This window comes from Ochotona princeps, chromosome 4 (assembly GCF_030435755.1).
Source record: "Ochotona princeps isolate mOchPri1 chromosome 4, mOchPri1.hap1, whole genome shotgun sequence".
Lineage (NCBI taxonomy): Eukaryota > Metazoa > Chordata > Mammalia > Lagomorpha > Ochotonidae > Ochotona > Ochotona princeps.
Window position 1 is genome coordinate 90143539 of NC_080835.1, and position 15930 is coordinate 90159468.

Below are 15930 nucleotides of genomic sequence, written 5' to 3' on the forward strand. Positions count from 1 at the left end.
CCCATTACAAGCATATACCAAACATAGAGTCTATCATCTTATTGTCCAGTCAAGTTCAACGGCTTCTTAGGTATACCCTCTCTGGTCTGAAGACAGAGCCAGCAGAGTATCATCCCAATCAATTAAAAGCTCCAACATACCATCAGCAAAAATTTACATCATTATGGAATTAATTGACATAGTAATGAGTAACCAATATGGTAAAAGTAAATGCGAGTTCTTAACCACCTTCTGTGACCACCTCATTGACATTTCAATTTTAGTTTATACACAACATATAACATTCATAACACAACATGTTATACATAACATCATATCATCTTAAATTAAGGCAAACATGTGGTATTTAACCTTTTGGGATTGGCTCATTTCCCTTAGCATTATGGTTTCCAGTTTGGCCCATTTGGCCACAAAGAACTGCATTTTGTTTTTTTTAATAGCTGAGTAGTATTCCATGAAGTAGATGAACCATAGCTTTCTTATCCAATTGTCTGCTGATGGGCATTTTGATTGCTTCCATGTTTTTGCAATTACTGATTGTGCTGCTATGAACATAGGAGTGCATGTTGGTTTCTCATAAAACAAGTGTTCTGGATATATTCCTAGGAGTGCTATTGCCGGATCATACGGTATGTTGAATTTGAGTTGTTTCGTCAATAGTATGAGTGCATGGCAGTTTTCCCTCCCTGAGCCCAGTCTTCTGATCATAGAAATGAGGATTAGAAATAATAAGATAGGGCCTGGTGCAGTGGCCTAGCGGCTAAAGTCCTCATCTTGAAAGTTCCAGGATCCCATATGGATGCCGGTTCTAATCCCGGCAGCCCCACTTCCCATCCAGCTCCCTACTTGTGGCCTGGGAAAGCAGTTGAGGACAGCCCAAAGCCTTGGGACCCTGTACCCACGTGGGAGACCTGGAGAAAGTTCCTGGCTCCTGGCTTCAGATCGGCACAGCACCGGCCATTGCAATCACTTGGGGAGTGAATCATTGGATGGAAGATCTTCCTCTCTGTCTCTCCTCCTATCTGCTTATCTGACTTTGCAATAAAAATAAATAAATCTTTGAAAAAGAAAAGAAAAAGAAATAAAAGAAATAATAAGATAGTAATGAGTTAGCCTTTGTTGGGTACCTGCCATATTACTGGCACAACTCTGGACTCTTGTAGTATCTCATTCACACATTTGAGGAAAGTACCATTAGTCCCTTCTTATTGGTATAAGAAATGAGGCACAGGGCCTGGTGCAGTAGCCTAGTGGTTAAAGTCCTCGCCTTGCATGCTCTGGGATCCCATATGGGTGCTGGTTTGTATCCCGGTGATCCCATTAGACATCCAGCTCCCTGCTTGTGCCCTGGGGGGAGAGGCAGTCGAGAACAGCCCTAGTCCTTGGAACTCTATACCCGTGTAGGAGACCCTGAAAGAGGTTCCTGGCCTCAGATTAGCTCAACTCCAGCCATTGGCCACTTGGGGAGTCAATCAGCAGACATAGGATCCTTCTATCTGTCTCTCCATCTCTCTACATATATCTAAAAATACATAAATCTTAAAAAAAAAAAACAAGACACAGAGAAGTTCAATATTTTCCCAAGGTCGTGCATTTAACAAATAGCTGAGGTAGAATTTTCATAGCCTACACAAAATCCTATTCTTCCAGCCACTGGGATACACAGCTCAAAGGATTTGTTGAGAGATTGGTAACCCCTGGCAAGTAAATACTGGGCTCTTAAAAGGGAGATTTCTTTTAATATTGAGAACTATATACATAATTTACATAATACATTAACAGTGAGACTCATGAAAATCTTAGATCTCTAATCTACACACTTGTTACAGAAACATTCTGGAACATGTGTTGATGGTTGACTTTTCTGAAATAATTTACTGCAGGTGATAGATAATCCTTGCTGCCTCACAGGCTGTTGTGGCGGGGAGGAGGAGACTGACACTCAGCATGCTTTTCATGGACAGCACATTGGCATCAGCAACTGTGCCTCCCCCTGACCGCTTAGTCCACACCTGAGTTTCCAGGGTTCAAGTACATTTATTTGATGCTGACAACCCAGTAAACCATCTTCCAGTACCTTACGTAATTTTTTATATTTCCCAGTACATCTGACCCTTGTGAAAACCAAGATAATCTCCATCTTTTAAAGAGTGCTGGAAGTGGTGGCTGCACATCAAACTACCCTTCTAGAGAAGCAGGGAATGACTACCCAGGGAAAGCTTAATCTCATATTTTTAGGTTGGACCATATCGACCCTTCCAGCCCAGTAATTTCAAAAGGTATGATTTTAAGGTCTGAATGTAAAGCAAATATACTAGCTTTTCATAGACAAGTAGTGTTACCCTCTTGAAAACAGTTTCCTTGGAGAATTATACGCATTTTGATACTGGTGCTGTTGTTCAAGACTACTATAGAATTTTCTTTGGGAATTGCTTCTAGAGCTAACAGAACATTTAGTAATGTATTATGAACATAATAATATTCATTCTGTCAGGGTGATTTCTGAAAACAGTCGAGCTGAGTAATGCTGCTTTTGGTCAAAAGCAAGGAATAACTATATGGCAAGGCTGCACTTCTAGTGTGGCGTATGGATTTTCTCTAAGGCAATGAAGAAAATAAATGAGTTGCTTCGCAAACGGAGTTTTCTAGGTGCAATTTTAGGGTTTTTGTACATTTGCAAGGATTTTTATGATTCTTATTTCTAACGTATTTCTGGTGTTTAAGCACATATTCTCAATTCAGAAAGAATAGTTTCAATTCTGCCTTTCAGCATAGAGTTTAAATGTACATTTTCATGCCAGAACTGCTAAATCTATGACTAATATAGTGGGTAGGGGGAGGAATTAATAAGTAAGCAACTCTTAAATTTATCAACCAAAGAATCTAAAATGAAAACACTAGTCGTATATATTTTTTTTCTGCTTGTCATACTCACTTTGTGTTAAACCTAAGAAGACTATACTGTGGGGTTTGCTAATTGGAACCCTTTAGCCTTGGAAATGGTGGGAATGCTGGCTGTCAGCTGCAAAGCAGGAGACTGAGTGTGTTCATCACTTGCATGCAGTTTACTCAGGAAACGTGCAAAGATGACCTTCAGAATCCTGAACTCAGACACATCCACATATTCAGGCAGACTGAATTTGGGGAATTCTTTGGCCTCACTCCCTTTACAGTATACTCACTCTTGTTCTCCTAGATGTGAATGATACCCAAGGGATGGCTGCAGCATAATTGAATTGTTGGATATATTCTTAATGTTCCATGCCTGGGGTGGTTTTAAGTAATCTTTTCTTTGGAGTCTAGAAGAGCAAATAGTATTTGGTGTTTCTCAAAATGTCTTCAATGGACTCATCTTAGTAATATTTGGGGCTTGGCAAATGGAGATCCCTCTTGGCTACAATTTTCTTCTCTTCCTGTGGGGGTTATGGGAGAGGGCAAGAGAGAGTTGCAATGAATGCGTTTCTGATTTATCCACAGTCACCAAGCAGTTATTAAGGTGAAGGCGTTACTGGTCAACAAGAACTCATAAGGGTTTGATCCAAAAATGCTTTCCTCTTGTAACAAAAAGTAGTTCTTTTTTAGAGCTAAATAATCTGTCACTTAAGAAATATGACTTTCTTCTCTAACATTGGATCTGTATATTTGGATTCTATCTTTGGTTAATAATTTTCCCATCTCTTCTAACAGGGAAGGCAGCCAGTGAATGGATGGTTTGTTATGACTGAAACATAAATTCATACATTTCCTCTTTAGTTTGAAGCCAAGTTATTCAATCATATGTTGAAAACCTTACCCTACAATCTTCACCTAGCCAAGCTCTCTATCAACTCTTTGTATAAATCAATCAAGCCTTATAATATCCTCTTCCATTCTTCTTTAAGACTTCCCTTACTCAATGTGGCTAGCTCTTGGTAAAAGAGAAAAACTGAATGCAGACATGTTATGCGTTGTCAATGGAGTGGTAGGAGCATTAAATCTGCATTTTCATTTTACATTTAATATTTCATATTTCAGGTTTACAAAGGAAAGCAAAATTAGCTTTTACTATTTCATGAATGCAGTATTTAGACCAAAAAATAGAGTGAATTTCCAGAGGCATATGTTAATATAATTGATACTAAACAATCTTGACTAGAAAAATGGAAAAATTAGCAAGAGGGATTTTGTGGGGAGTTTTGATTTTTGTTGTTTTGTGTGTGTGTGTGTGTGTGTGTGTGTGTGTGTGCAATATTAGCAATACTCTGTGCCACATCAAATAGTCCAAAACGCAGCTCTTTACCACCCTTCATAGGTGAAGACACTGAGACTCTGCAAAGACAAATCTCTGACAGTTACAGTTGGTATCGACTTGTGAATTTTGAGCTACCCAAATAAGCTACATAAGATAAATAAATAGGGAGAGGTGGTTGGGGTTTTGCTTCAGGGCCTATATCATGATATTCATTTGAAATTTAACTGCACTGTACATTCTCTGGCAAAACTACTGCCTGAAGCAAAATTTAAGTCAATTCTGAGTGCAGGCTGGGATCTTTAATCAAATTCTGTGAATTTGACTTGTCTGTATCCACAAATCTCCTAAGTTTCCTGATTTGCTCTACCAGGATCCATGAATGAAAGATTCCAGGCTAAATTGAGTACTGCACCATTCTTAACTCTGGCAGCAGCTTCTGTTCGTTCATTCAACAGCTATTTGCTGATTCGCTTATGTGCCAGGCACAACTCTGTATATCGATGCTACAACTGAGAACAAAGATGAAGTTGTAGTTCAGGAAGGGAAATATAAAATTTTTAAAGTATTTTAAAAGTTAAATAAAAAAATTTCACAGTGAGCTATTTTGTATATATATCCAGGCCTCCTCTTGCTTCTGTGGCTAGGCTGATCTCAGCTAAACATGGAGGAAAAAAAACAAGGAAGTGGCTTTGTAATTTAATTTTCTTTTTACTTGTTTATTTAATGGCTCCATGATACAGTTCCATATGCTCCTGTATTTCCATTTCTCCCTCCCCAAAGACCCCCCACCCACTGATTTCCCCCATTACAATAGCATAATCCTTCATAATCAGTAATATGTCCATCATTCTACTATTCAAGTGTATCCTGACATTGCAGGCATGAACAATGGCAGAAAGTCCAGCATCCTATTGTCAGGATTTGTTCATTAGTTTCATTGGGAGTCCATCTTTGATCTGGAAGTAGAGATGCATACTGCATTGCATCTTCACATTTGTATGTGATAGTCTCTACTACACCGTTATTTAAATGAAAAGCCCTTAAATCCAAAACCTCTTAAATGAAAAGTCATAAAATAATAACAACAGAGAGAAAAATGGAAAATTTACAATATGTAGTTAAATAACATGCTACTGGATGACCAGTGTGTCGCTAAAGACATGAAAGAGAGAAATTTTGTTGGAATTTTTAAATGATAAAGAAAATTCATTCGTTGTCTTTTTCTTTAACAGCATCTATTAGAATGTATTAATCCATTCAGGGTCACTGTTGAGAGTTTTACAAGAAGATGGAGCCATAATTCTTACCTTAACTCATTTATATGATGAAAATGTATCAACTGTTCAGGAACTAGGGATTAAAAGATTTGCACCCAGTTAATCTAAAAGATCAAGAAGACCTGGTCCATCCCCTCAATGAACTTTTGATCTGCAAGAAGTATCTATTCCTACTACTGCTTGGATTCCCATTGGGTACATATGCTACTTTGTCTTAATCCTTTGCAACTAACTCTGTAATAACTGAGTAAAACCACATGGGCATTTCTCCTAAGTCAACCAACTAAAGTTCAATTTTCAACATGTTCTTTTTTTTTTTTAACATGTTCTTTTAACCTCTTACTATTTACTACATGTTCTACTTTCTTAATTTTATTTTGTTATCCTAATATGCAGGATATCAAAGCACAATGGAATTAGCTGGGGTAAATCTACAATCAACTCCCACGTATTCCTCAATAAAAAAAGACACACAATAACAAGATGAACATGTTAGCCAGGGGATCATAATATATAGGGTTCAAGTCCACAGTTAGGGAAAGGCTTCTATTATTCTCATTCCAAGGTCTTTGTCTGTGTGTCACATACATCGGTGAGAACTGTACATTTGAAACATTAGTGGATAATTTAGCCTGTTGAATACCAAGTTTCCAACCAGGGAAAGAAAGGGTATAGGGTTAAGAAATAGATTTGATCCTGAAGCTGGAAATGCAGGAGGGTTAATGGAAAATTTGACAGATATGTAACTGTAATGTGCATTAATGTAGGTGACTCAAACAATCCCCTTTGCACCCGTTCTAATTAGTTTTGTCTTTTCTAATCAGATGTCAGTTGCTATCAGTTTAGAAGAGTGGTGGTTTCTTTTTGTGAAATCCAAGTGAAGCAAACACAAATTTATTTAGTCTATGCACTAATCAGTAAATTTGCACATTAATGGTTAATTAAAATCAGGAACAAAGACTTGAGATTCAGAAGGTGTTTACTATAAGGAGTTCAAGGTTTGAAACAAAAGACTTTAGAATGTTTCAACTCGTAAGAGCAGAGAGACGGAATATGAGTGGATCATCTTTGTCTTTTACATTGTGTTTCAAACAGGGGAGATCCAACACACAGACACACACACACACACACACACACACACACAGACACACAGCTTAGTCATCTGTCAGGATACTAATTTAAAAACTCTGGTTGGATATTTGCATTTGAGACAATGATTTTGAACAATAAACCAGTGCCTTATTGCCCAAGCAGTAAATCGAGTCAAGCATAATAGAGGGAAACCAATTACTGCTTTTATGTGCTTCTTGCAAAATCAAATGTTCAAGGTCCCTGAGAACAAAATAAATAAATAAATAAATAAATAAATAAACAAAAGGAAATCATTGATCTGTTTCTCATTCTTTTTTCTGCTAATTCCCTGAACCCAGAATCACTAGAATTTTCCACTTTGTTTACACAGGAGCTGTGTTTCACCTCCATCTTTCAGAAACAGAAATTTTACAAATTAGGAATTTGTTTGTCCTTACTTCTTGGTGGCTTGTACATCTGTGTAGGTGAGCACAGAATAAGTGTGCCTCATTTTGGAGGTCTTTGGCTTGCGTTTCTACTAGGTCTTCATCTAGTTTTGCCTTACTTTGGCTATACCCTTTCTTCTTTCACCTTTCCTCTAGGTCACCTAGAAACTAGCCTCTTTCTCTGGGCCATTTTGAGATCTATTCTACGGTAGGTATTGGAATAAGATAGAGGCAAGGAAACACTGCTACTGGCATTCTTATTAGGAGCCATGGCTGGAAAAGGACCTGTACTGGGGAGACCAACAAAGCTAATGAACTTGTAAGCCCATCGGCATGTCCCACAGGCCCCTGGCACAGAGGAATTGACTTTGAATGGACATTTCCTGGAGTGGAATATATTCAAAATAGTTTCTTATATTGTCTTTTACTTTTTTAAATTAAAATAATTATTTATGTATTCAAAAGGCAGTTACAGAAAGAAGTATGTTCCATCCACTGGTTTACTCTCCAAATGGCCACAGTGGCCATTGTCAGGGGCATCGCCAAGTCAAGGCCAAGAGCCAGGAGCTTCTTTTGAGTCTCCCACATGTATTCAGGTACCTGAACACTGGAGTTATCCTCTGCTGCTTTCCATAGCACATTAGCAGGGAGCTGAATTGAAAGTGGAGGAGCCGGGACACACACCAGCACACATGTTGAAAGAGCGGCAGCTTTCTGCTACACTACAAAGCCAGACAACTATCCTTTCTTCCTGTTTCACATGCTTGCTAACTGACTTGCCAACTACCCAGTCTTGCAAATGTGCAACAAGAATATTCTAAAGGGAGAATTTGATCATGTCAGTCATCTGTCAAAACTTTTAACTGGTCTTCATTCTCTTAGGATGATGTCTACCTCATTATGCAACTTATAAAGCTCTTCACAATTTAGTTCCTGCAAAACTTTCCAGATTTTTTGGCTTTCATTACAGCCTTCTTCTCTTGAATCTTATTCCTACATCCATCTGAGCCCCAAAATCATATATATTTTACATTCAGTGCTCTCTATAATAAATGGCCTCCAATTATCATGCTTTCTCTGTTTCACATGTCATTAAACCTGCTGTTCCTTCTCTTCTATTCTGTTGGCTGACCTAACCTTAAGCTTTCTTCAGTCTCAGCTAACACACTATTTATTCAATAAGGTTTTCCTGGCCATCCAAATTGAATTATCTCTCTATTTGCTCTGGTAGTTCCTTCTACTTCCTGTCACCTAGTATTTGTTATCCCTCATCTAACTTGTTTTGTGTCTTTCCCAGTTAGAATACAAGCTAGTTGAAGACAGAGATTTTGATTTTCTTCTTCACTACTGTATCCCCAAACCCAATACCTCTCCAGGAATCTGGGACATATTTGTTGAATGGGCAGATGAGGTACACCAATGACTCTCCATCCTTTCTTCTGTTTGGGGGATGCGTGGACATTGATACAGAGGGTAAGAAAATGAGTTAACCATTTCACTTCTCCCTGTACTAATTCTACACTTTAAAAAATCTACTGATTTATTGATTGATTTGGAAGGCATAGTTACAGAGCAAGAAAAGAGAATCTTTCATCTGATCATTCACTCCCCAGATGGCTACAATGGCTGGAGCAAGAGCAGGCTGAAGCCAGGAACTCCATCCAGATTCCCCATGTGAATACAGGAGTCCAACCACTTAAGCTGATTTCTGCTGCTTTCCCAGACATATCAGCAAGAAACAGGATTAGAAGTGATACAACCAGGACTTGAACCAGCACTCATATAGGGATCTAGCACAAGCGGTGGCTTAACCTGATGAATCACCACGTTGGCCCCAATGTTTCCTATAATATACCATTTTCTGGAACCTAGCACAATGACACAGCAAGTTAATCCTCTTGCTGCAGCACTGGCATCCCTTATGGGTTCCAGTTCAAGTTCCAAATGCTACACTTCAGATCTTGCTCCTTTATGGTTGCCTGGGAAAGCAGAGGATGGCTCAAGTCCTTGGAATACATGTAGGAGACTCAGAGGAGACTTGAGACTCCTGGGTTCAGATCAGCCTAGATCTAGCCATTGTGGCCACTTGAGTACTCAGCCAACAGATGGAGAATCTTTCTCTGTCTTTCTCCCGCCCCTTTCTCTAGAACTCTGACTTTCACATCAAAATAAATCTTTTAAAAAACAAACACACCATCTCCCCCAGTGGACTTACAGTTTTAGTCTTTCGGCTCTCATGAACAGAACTGGAGACTAGGTAATTCTGTATTGTATAGCCCATGGATTAAGCTTGAGGGAGGAGATTCTAAATAGGGGATTTGGACATAGTGTGAACTCACCTGTATATTTGGGCATCACAAGAATATTGCAAGTGATTCTCTTCTAATATCCTTAAGGCAATGGAAAGTATAGAGGCTACCTTGGTCAGCCCAGGCTAGATACAAGAAGGCATTCCTGATATCAGGATATCCAAACCAGAGATTGTGACATTTAGTTGCTGTGGTCCTGGAAAGATCCTGCCACCTACACAATGTTCCTGAGAATTCACCCAACCTCTCATTATTTCCCTTACCCCTCACTTCATCTCTTTCTCCAGAAAATGTACCATCAATTATTGTCTTACATATTTTCTCTCCCTTCTATGTTATCTTGAAACATGTCGAGCTTCAGCATCCTTAAAAAAATGTCCTGTCATCACATTCCTTTGAACCTCATTTTGAAACAGGATCAGAACGTTCGCAGTCAACATGATCTCTCTTTCTCCTTCCCCTGGTGCTATTACTCCTTCCATTACATGACCATATATAACCCTACATCTTCTCCATTTCCTCCTCTATGGCTCACGTGTTCTGATCATTGTTCTCTTTGTTCCCAATTACTTTGTCTCTTCCTTAGTAGTTGGACAGTGTGTCTAAGTAATTCTGCTTTGCTCTAGATTTCTTGGAATTGAGGCCACTAGTTGGGATTCCAGCTATTTCTATAGCTTTTACCACACCTCTTTCCTGGAGTTACAGTCTTATCCAAGATACAATTACTCCTTTGAGTTCCACTTCACTGCATCAGCTCTTAGCCCTGTAAAAGGTCTTATCTCCTAGGAACTGTGTAGTAGAGACTATCACACTAAGTTATGAAGATACAACACAGCGTGTATCTCTACTTTAAAAGCAAACATGGAATCCAAATGAAATTATTAAATTTATTTTGACAATAGGAGGCTGGGCTTTCTGCCACATTCCATACCTACAATGTCAGGATACACTTAAATACCAGAATGATAGACTTTTGACTGTTTTTGAAGGACTATGCTATTGTAATAGTATAGGGAAAATCAGTGGGGAGAAGGGTACAGGGAGTAGGGAAGGAGAGGAAATCCTGGAGCATCATGGAACTGTATCGAACATCAATTATCTCAAGTGGATTTCTGAGGAACTCTTGCATTGTATGAAGTGGATCTGTCTACATCAGAATCAGATTTCAAGGAGAGCTCTCAGAAACCTTTTAATATGTTGTGGTCTTCCCACTCCATAAAGAACAAAACTATAAACTTAAAGTATGACACCTATACTCTCCAAGTTCATTCAAATTCATGAAAAACACCTGTAGTTGGCATAGTTATTTGTCACTGGACAATTATTAAAGCACTGCCTGTCTGTAGCAAACCATGCTAGCTGCTAATCAGTGAGTCATGCTGTGTGCTGGAGCAGCATGGAACGAAACACAGCACTTCAGACCCAGACGTGCTGCTAAGTATTTTGGGTTCAGTAATCTGGCCTTGCCTGCTTCCTTTGTTACAGTTGTATTCTATAATTCTGAGTTTCATCTTTTGATGCGATTACCATCCTCACTGTTCATTCTGCTTTATACTTTCTTCTTAATAGCACATGCACATAATTTGAAAAGACAGTGCTAACATGTGAAAGCACTCATTCTGCTTAGACTCTAGAGAACACTGTCTTCAACATTTTAGTTGCTTCATCTGCTGTTTACCAACAGATTTCTAAATGGACCCATGTCTTTTACCTCTTGATTGATTAAGTACAGACAATACCTATTATAGTAGATGAAGATTTTTATTGTAATCCAATCTTTTCTCCATCACATATTTTGCCACAGTATGGTTAGATTGAAATTTTAGTTAAATCCATGTCAATAACTTCAGGAATTATGAAAAAATAAATAACATTCCTTGCTGAGATAAGCGACACTGTAGTTATAATTCTTATTCAGATTTTAATAGCTTCCCAGATACATCTCCCCAGGAACCCTATATCCACAGCAACAATCCTAATAGGTGTTCTATGAGCCTGTGGTCACCCTGCAACTTCCTGCCACCATCCCCTTCTCTCTTCTCCCTTACTGAAGTCCCTTTCTCTATTCCTGTATTTATTTATTCATATTCTCATTTTGGTGGGTTCTATCTGCTAGTATCTTCCTGCCCACAGGGGTATGAAATGGAAAAATTTAAGCTTTGGGTAATTATAGCTCATTTCAGATTATAGGAAAAATATGCAAATTATCAACAAGAAAATTATTAAAAGTAGTGCACATACGATCGTGCACAAACAAGGGATGAAGGAGGAACCCTCATTTTTTGAGCACCTACTATTCGCTAAGCATTTTGTCCATGACATTCCAAAGAACTAGAAATAATTGCTAAGAGCGGAATAGCTTGGTAATTTATCTAAAGTCACACTTACTAGGTGGCAGAACTGGAATGGAGATCTGTGAATGTCCAAGTCTAGCCCTGCTCTACACTGCCACTCTTAGCCAAAAAAGTAAATGCGTAATTCTTGCCCTTGAGAGTGTTTCTCAATCATGTCTTTAATCCAGTATCAGTTAATTGCTGTTTTCTGCTCCAATTTCCTCTCTCTCTCTCTCTCTCTCTCTCTCTCTCTCGTGTGTGTGAAAGAAAATGTGCAATGCGATTTACCACTTGTTAGTGCAACATATATTTTCATAATACTATGCACATAAGCTTTTTATTATTATATTTTCCATGAAATCCTGAAACAGAATTATTTCCAAGGGAGATTTCAGTTCTTTATCCCCCTATTTATTAGGTGCTAGGCAGTTGCAGTGTGCTCTGGTTACAGTTGAAAATATGTTGCTGCTTTTGCCCTGCTCTCTGGTGGAATTTGGTTTCCATACCAGTTAGTTCATTTAGTATCACTTATCACATTTAGCTCCTGCCAAAGTGACATCCAGGATTACTGGTGGGGACTTAATTGAGTTGAAGGAATGATACCCAGTTCTGGCTGTGAACTGGACTGGTAGGTAATTCTAACCTCTGTTTCTTGAATTCTGAGTTGATACTCTTAGAAACAAAACAGAAGAGTGAGTACAAGTATTGGAAACATGAAATAATTTTAAAAAGTCTTAAAGGAGATAGAATCACTGTGCTGCTGTAGATGGATGTTACCTGTAGGTCTAATGTGTAAACAAATTAATGTCATTGATGTGTTTCTTTCTCGTGATTTCTGCTGGTGTGGCTGAAGCTAAATGCCTTTCTCACTTGATACTTCAGATGCCACCTGCATTAGGTGGGGGAAGTTGTTTGTACTAGAACAAAGGAACAGAACTCTCTGCACACTCCTAGCAGCATCCTTGTTGTGTTAGTCAGCCTCTTGTTACTACACTCATGCAGGGAAGAGGTTCCTTGCCCATAGAGCTTTAGACATTCAGATTGGTCAGGACCCGCTGTTTCATCCATGTGGTTCAGGAGGATGACAGTGGCGGAGGCCCTGTGCAGTGAGTAGGTACAGCTCAGCTTTTGTAGCCAGCCTTCTCACAAGAACTGTCTTCCAAACACACACTCCCAGTAACCTCAGGAGTTCCAGCTGCAATTGGATCAAGCGTGCGCCCTGCTAGCCCCTCCAGCCCAAACAGTTGTATGAGTTTGGGAGCCAAATCCTGTTTAAACTATAGCACTGTTCCAGTATAGGTGCTTTCAGAGACAGAAACCCTCTCCCTAGAAATTAGGAGCAGATACCAACTCACTGAACACCTCTTTTGAAACTGTTAGGTTCCACAAGTTCATTTTTATTGTCACTATATGGAACTCTTCATACATATTTCAACACAAGAAAATTGAAACAGCATTCACATGACTTAAATGCTCCAGTGGGAGCCTATACAAAATCTGTTTGACTCATGTGGACGTTGAGCTATGAGGATATCAAGCATGGTTTCTAGAATATTATAATGTTCCTTTGAAAAAAAAGAATTGTTCATCATCCATTCATTGAGCCAGGTACAATGGTGCAATCGGGGAAGGGGGATCTATTGAGTGACAAGGAGAACTACAGAACAAGACAGAAATGTGAGTCTCAGATGTATGTAGAGTACTTTGCTATGGAAACCACAGTAAAATGGACATCCACCTCAGCCTGCCTGCAGGTTCTAAATGGAAACTAGAAGCATTTTCAGTTGCACCTCATAGAACAGGAAGCAGGTCATCAGATCAAGGGAAGGAGTAAATGATCAGCCAGAATAACACCTGTGAGGGGACAGAACTCTCCATTTCTAGTGTTTCTTACAACATGGACATCTACAACTTAGTTACTGCCAAAATGCCTATTGTCGTCTGTTTGTACTAGTATTCAAGACTGAACTGTGTTTCATTTCATTTTTTGAGTAAGTCATCAGCTCTATTTTTACAACCCATACAGATAGCATCAGGCAGTATAGAGCTCACCTCCCAGGAGGCTGAATCCAGTGGCTTCCCCAGGCTGTGCTCTGGACTCCACACCCATGCTGGGAGGCAGGACTAGTGGTGTCCACAAAACTGTTTGCTTCTGAAAAGGCAGCAGTATTGCAGCCAAGTGATTCCTAAAATAAGGATTTGACCCACATATACGATGAAATTAAAGTTGCTTACAGGATCGGTAGAAAGTAGGAAAGAAATCCCGAGGGAGGAATGAAAGGAAATTTGGGCCAGTTTATCTTTTCTGGTGTGTAAATATATTTTATAGAGCAATTTTAGCTCTGATAATTTGTGCATTTCTGTTTGCAAATACAGATGGAGTCAGGCATTCTGAGAAAGCTCTCCATTTGTTTTTCTTCCTCTTGTTTTATTCAATTTATGGGGAGGCAAATGTGGGGTTGTATTTTGTGAATATAAAATTCTTTCATATTTTTCTGAATATTTGAAATGAGATCACATCTAAGCAGATGTGAATTCAGCAAGGAACCCCAGGGAAAAGGTCAGACTCCACAAGGTCAGTATAAATGTACACATGTATACATAAGACTGAGCTAAGGATGGATGAGGATTCACAGTCAGTTTCCTCATGCCTAGAACTACCTTGGGTTATTCCGCGGGCTGCACACTGCTGGAGATCCCTCCTCAGGCTGCCTTGAGAGCTCACATTCTCCAGGGTTGAGAGAGAAAGTGTGAGAACATCATGAGGCTGCTCCTAGACACTGGAGGGCAGCCTGGATTTCCATGGGAATGGGAGTCCCTGCCAAATTCGGATGCCGACTCTTCCCTCAGGGACCAGAGCCCATCCTGAGTAAAGGAAGCTGCTCTGAGAAGTTCAGCACGCAGCTCTAAAGGACTGGGCCCATATCTCAGTGTGTGTTTGTGTGTGTGTGAGCACGCATGTGCGCATTAGCATGTGTGTCACTGAGAAGAGAGCAGCCCTGCACTGCTGCTCACATTATAGTTTACACAAACTCAACTTAAAAGGTCAGGGGAGGAAAACAGTAAACAGAGCAAGAGAGGAGCTTTTTGATCTTGGCTCACACATCAGGCCATGCAAGCATTACAAGATGCACATCATTCACACCTCCAGGATTTACCTAGATTTCTGTCACCCCTCGATGTCTCTGGGACCCAGCCTGATGGTGTTTCAAATGACTGTGAGGTTCACACCTCTCAACAATGGAGCCAGAGTAAATTTCAGTTGTAATTCTTTCTAATAGTAGAGTTTCTCCATGTTAGGCCTTGAACTGAGAGATAGGGAGGGAAAGAGTTTATTAGCAAATTGGTTCTGAAAATAAAGGCAGGGACCTCCAGAGAGAGCCTGCCAAGATTCACTTCAGCGTTCAATTCTAGGGAAGCGTGAGAATATTGCAGAGAGCGATCACCAAGCTGAGACAGATCGGCATATGACCAACTTAAAAGGTGCTATCCGAACATCAAGTCGTAGGAGTTAGAAATATTTTTCGCCTTGACCATCGTAGCAGATGACACATTAATCAGCATGTTCTCAGCCACAAACCCCAGCAGCTTTTCCCGTAACCTGAAAAGACAAAGAAAAAGAGAACTTGGGGAAACTCCTATTCATCAGTTAGGTTTCCCCTTAAACATCACTTCCTTTAGGAAGCCGTTCAGACAGATCCACCCCCAGCCAACTTCCCCTAGCTCAACTCTTCTTGTTCTTTATGTTATGCTTTCCAGAATTATCTGTCTGCCTCCACAATCTGAATCTCTTGATTGCTAGCACCAGCATATTCCATCACACTTGGTAGATACTGAAGTATGTAATTACAGATTGTTGGCATATTAAGGGCTTGTGTTCGAGGATGGGAAAATGAAGAAGATAGAACCTTTGCCCTGTCGGAAAAGGAGGCAGATAATGATGATAGAATCTGAATTACCTCTGAGTATGGCTTCTGAAAAGGAGAACACCCTGGTGACAAAACAGACAGCCATGTAGCTTCTTCACCAATTTTGCTGATACCAAAGAGCCAGTGGAATCATACTCTCTTCACTGCATGTTTGCTTCCGAGAGAACACAATCCCAGTAATAATTGGCAGTGGATTTCACTCCAGGGAATATCACATAAGGAAAGAAACAGAAATATCATTAATATGTTCTCTGAGAAATTCCCCTATAACTTTACAGTGTCTAACCTTGAATTTCTCAATTCCAGAACTGAAAGTGGATACATAGTTGGCTCT

At 39.6% G+C, this 15930-nt stretch overlaps 1 protein-coding gene across 1 annotated transcript in view; it reads left to right on the forward strand.

Moving 5' to 3' along the window:
• MAML2 (mastermind like transcriptional coactivator 2) overlaps positions 1–15930 on the forward strand; it is a 349689-nt gene that overhangs the window by 243499 nt on the left and 90260 nt on the right. The gene's annotated exons all lie outside the window — the stretch shown is intronic.